At 33.8% G+C, this 5,000-nt stretch overlaps 3 non-coding genes across 3 annotated transcripts in view; all 3 read left to right on the top strand.

Annotated features, from left to right (window-relative positions):
• The first annotated feature begins 1,193 nt into the window (after nucleotides 1–1,193).
• Nucleotides 1,194–3,185, top strand: LOC129920866 (small subunit ribosomal RNA). Its single transcript, XR_008773401.1, has one exon. It is a non-coding gene; the product is annotated as a small subunit ribosomal RNA (ribosomal RNA).
• A 1,319-nt stretch (nucleotides 3,186–4,504) lies between these two features.
• LOC129920814 (5.8S ribosomal RNA) lies at nucleotides 4,505–4,683 on the top strand. The gene has a single exon (XR_008773360.1). It is a non-coding gene; the product is annotated as a 5.8S ribosomal RNA (ribosomal RNA).
• Nucleotides 4,684–4,992: 309 nt separating this feature from the next.
• LOC129920785 (large subunit ribosomal RNA) overlaps nucleotides 4,993–5,000 on the top strand; it is a 4,148-nt gene continuing 4,140 nt past the window's right edge. The window contains exon 1 of the ribosomal RNA XR_008773340.1: nucleotides 4,993–5,000. This exon is cut by the window's right edge and continues 4,140 nt beyond it. This is a non-coding gene — a ribosomal RNA (large subunit ribosomal RNA).

Consider the following 5,000-nt stretch of genomic DNA (forward strand, 5'->3'; position numbering starts at 1 on the left):
AAATTTTTTTCCAAAAATTTTATGTCCAAAATTTTTCTAAGTCGAACACTTGGTTGCAAGTGGTTTTTCCTACCCTAGTAAAACTCGACCGCAACCAAGTGCGTTTTTGGGCCTTTTTTCGGATTTCTGGAAAAAGTTGACTTTTTCCCATACAAAATTTTTCAAAAATTGCACTAAGTCCCAAAAAAAGGGTCAACTTTTTTTGTGAAAATTCGCCGAACCGAATGTATCCAAGTATGTTTCAAATCTATTTTACGGAATCGAGCATTTTCGATCCAAAAAGAGGAAAATATGAAGTTATTAGTTTGGTCATGTTATTTACCTCCACTTTGTTGTGAAAAAAACTCAAACTACCAAAGGGGGCGCATATTTTGATGTTAAGGAAACATGTATGTAAACCTCTTTCGATGTGGCTTTTTAAGTTGCAACGAATTAACTTACTGGTAATGTGGTATTATGATTGGGCGGGGACTCGCACCTCGTTTTCACCAAAAGTGGTACCACGGCGTTGTGGCTAAGAACACTGGCTTTGTGGCAAAGATGTCAAAAAAAAATACTTTAAGTAAAGTAATGTCGAAAAAAAAATAATAAATATTAATTTCCAATTGGGATTATTTGTTGAACATAAAAATGTTCATAAAGAAAAATTATTAAAAAGAATTATTAATTCTATATCATAAATAAATGGTTTATTTTATAAAAATATTCCAAAAACACTTCAATATATTGAAGTAAAAGAAAATATTAGAAATTTGAAAATAATCATTGATATGTATTTGTGAAAGGTGCTACACTAAAATTTAACAATATCAGAGTTCACCATACGGTAGGAGTTCTCTTTGTTAAAATAAAAATAGTTGTTATATGAAACCTTTGTGAAATGCATTTTCCCTCATTTTCCAGATAAAAGTAAAAATACAAAATACCCATACAAAATACCCATACAAAATACATACAAATAAATAAAAATAAAAATAAATTTACCAAAAAATATATACAAATAAAAATTGTGTTGGTAAAAAAAATAAAATAATAATTATCCCTATTAGGGAGGATATAAAACAAAAAGTATGTATAAATATAAATAAATAAAAAAAAAAAAAATAAAAACTTTATCATTGGATTTATTGAGAGGAGATTGATGTTATTTTTCAAAATTTCAAATAATATTAAAAATAAAATATTATAACATTATTCTGGTTGATCCTGCCAGTAGTTATATGCTTGTCTCAAAGATTAAGCCATGCATGTCTAAGTACACACGAATTAAAAGTGAAACCGCAAAAGGCTCATTATATCAGTTATGGTTTATTAGATCGTTAACAGTTACTTGGATAACTGTGGTAATTCTAGAGCTAATACATGCAATATAAACACGGACCTTTTGGAACGTGTGCTTTTATTAGGCTAAAACCAAGCGATTTCTTCGGAAATCGTTATAATGGTTGAACTCTAGATAATTTGCCGATCGTATGGTCTAGTACCGACGACAGATCTTTCAAATGTCTGCCCTATCAACTATTGATGGTAGTATCTAGGACTACCATGGTTGCTACGGGTAACGGGGAATCAGGGTTCGATTCCGGAGAGGGAGCCTGAGAAACGGCTACCACATCTAAGGAAGGCAGCAGGCGCGTAAATTACCCACTCCCAGTTCGGGGAGGTAGTGACGAAAAATAACAATACAGGACTCATATCCGAGGCCCTGTAATTGGAATGAGTACACTTTAAATCCTTTAACAAGGACCAATTGGAGGGCAAGTCTGGTGCCAGCAGCCGCGGTAATTCCAGCTCCAATAGCGTATATTAAAGTTGTTGCGGTTAAAACGTTCGTAGTTGAATTTGTGCTTCATACGGGTAGTACAACTACAATTGTGGATTGTACATTACCTTATGTATGCAAGCGTATTATCGGTGGAGTTCTTATACATTTATGATACTTATGTACCATTATGTATTCCTCCTATTAAAACCTGCTTCAGTGCTCTTCATCGAGTGCTGTTGTGGGCCGTTACAATTACTTTGAACAAATTAGAGTGCTTAAAGCAGGCTCCAAATGCCTGAATATTTTGTGCATGGAATAATGAAATAAGACTTCTGATCTACTTTCATTGGTTTTTAGATCAAGAGGTAATGATTAATAGAAGCAGATTGGGGGCATTAGTATTACGACGCGAGAGGTGAAATTCTTGGACCGTCGTAAGACTAACTTAAGCGAAAGCATTTGCCAAAGATGTTTTCATTAATCAAGAACGAAAGTTAGAGGTTCGAAGGCGATCAGATACCGCCCTAGTTCTAACCATAAACGATGCCAGCTAGCAATTGGGTGTAGCTACTTCTATGGCTCTCTCAGTCGCTTCCCGGGAAACCAAAGCTTTTGGGCTCCGGGGGAAGTATGGTTGCAAAGCTGAAACTTAAAGGAATTGACGGAAGGGCACCACCAGGAGTGGAGCCTGCGGCTTAATTTGACTCAACACGGGAAAACTTACCAGGTCCGAACATAAGCGTGTAAGACAGATTGATAGCTCTTTCTCGAATCTATGGGTGGTGGTGCATGGCCGTTCTTAGTTCGTGGAGTGATTTGTCTGGTTAATTCCGATAACGAACGAGACTCAAATATATTAAATAGATGCTTTCAGGATTATGATGTTGAAGCTTTCATAGCCTTCATTCATGAATATAGTAAAATATAATTGTGTTTGAATGTGTTTATGTTAGTGGAGTCGTACCTGTTTGTTTGTCCCATTATAAGGACACTAGCTTCTTAAATGGACAAATTGCGTCTAGCAATAATGAGATTGAGCAATAACAGGTCTGGAATGCCCTTAGATGTCCTGGGCTGCACGCGCGCTACAATGAAAGTATCAACGTGTATTTCCTAGACCGAGAGGTCCGGGTAAACCGCTGAACCACTTTCATGCTTGGGATTGTGAACTGAAACTGTTCACATGAACTTGGAATTCCTAGTAAGTGCGAGTCATTAACTCGTATTGATTAAGTCCCTGCCCTTTGTACACACCGCCCGTCGCTACTACCGATTGAATTATTTAGTGAGGTCTCCGGACGTGATCACTGTGACGCTAACGTGTTACGGTTGTTTCGCAGAAGTTGACCAAACTTGATGGTTTAGAGGAAGTAAAAGTCGTAACAAGGTTTCCGTAGGTGAACCTGCGGAAGGATCATTAACGTGATTTTTCCAATAAAATAAAATTTATATATATTTAATATATATAAAAAAGAAAAATAAAATATAAAAATAAAAATGTACAATTATGGTACAAAATGTATAAAATATACAATAAATATATAAACAAATACAAAAAAGAATACTTCAAAAGAAGTAAAAATACAAATACAAATTAGACTGGGTGTGTTACTATAAGTAATGCATTCAGTCTTTTTTTTTCAAAAAAAATTAAGAACAAAGTATTTAAACGGTAGCCAATTGTCATCGTCATCGAAATAGTGACGCTTATGAAAATATATATATGAATAAACAAACTTGCTATAGCAAAAGTCGAACAACAAAGGTGTCGTACCCTTCGGGGTAATATCCTCCTGGGTGTAAAAACCCGCCCTTCGGCGTGGCGTGTATACGTTGCGACGAATTAACCCCTAAAGGTGTCGTACTTGGACAATATCCCGGTACTATCCGGCTAAAACGCATAGCATAAGTTGTAACGATATATATATAATAAAAAAAAAACAAATACAAAATAGACTGGGTGTGTTACTATAAGTAATGCATTCAGTCTTTTTTTTTCAAAAAAAAAATATGAACAAAATATTTAAATGGTAGCCAAATGGTGTCGTCATCTAAATAGTGACGTTTTTAGCCAATATACAAAAACAAATTAGACTGGGTGTGTTACTATATGTAATGCATTCAGTCTTTTTTTTTCAAAAAAAAATATGAACAAAATATTTAAATCGTAGCCAAATGGTGTTGTCATCTAAATAGTGACGTTATAACCAAAATACAAAAACAAATTAGACTGGGTGTATTACTATAAGTAATGCATTCGGTCTTTTTTTTTCAAAAAAAAATATGAACAAAATATTTAAATGGTAGCCAATTGTCATCGTCATCGAAATAGTGACGCTTATGAAAATATATATATGCATAAACAAACTTGCTAGAGCAAAAGTCGAAAAAACAAAGGTGTCGTACCCTTCGGGGTAATATCCTCCTGGGTGTAAAAACCCGCCCTTCGGCGTGGCGTGTATACGTTGCGACGAATTAACCCCTAAAGGTGTCGTACTTGGACAATATCCCGGTACTATCCGGCTAAAACGCATAGCATAAGTTGTAACGATATATATATATAAAAATAAAAATGTATAAAAATGTTGTACTTAGATTTCTTTAAAAGAAATTTATAAGTTAACGATTCTTTGGAATTGGACATTCGCAACATAAAAAAAATACATAAAATATAAAAAGAAATAAATTTTTATTTCTTAAAAAAAAAAATTGACTAAATATAAAATAAAAAAATAATAATACTCTAAGCGGTGGATCACTTGGCTCATGGGTCGATGAAGAACGCAGCAAACTGTGCGTCATCGTGTGAACTGCAGGACACATGAACATCGACATTTTGAACGCATATAGCAGTCCATGCTGTTATGTACTTTAATTAATTTTGAAGTGCTGCTTGGACTACATATGGTTGAGGGTTGTGATACTATGCTAAATAAGCTGCTTTTGATTTATCAAATGCGCATGTTATATTATTGGATTTGTAAAAATTCATAATATTAAAATATAATATATACCTCAAAATAATATCGAGCGACAGTAAGTTCGTTTTATCTATTTTTTAGAGGATGTTAGTATATAAAAATTTCTAACATTGCAGATCGTTGTCATAATATAATTTGGCAATTGAGGCATTCTACTTGAATTGATAAAATGGCTGAAATGATCGATATATAAAAAATATTTTGAATTGAGTATATAAAATTATTAAGCAAATAAAAAGTGTTAAGCAACCTCA

Source organism: Episyrphus balteatus (assembly GCF_945859705.1).
Source record: "Episyrphus balteatus chromosome X unlocalized genomic scaffold, idEpiBalt1.1 SUPER_X_unloc_1, whole genome shotgun sequence".
NCBI lineage: Eukaryota > Metazoa > Arthropoda > Insecta > Diptera > Syrphidae > Episyrphus > Episyrphus balteatus.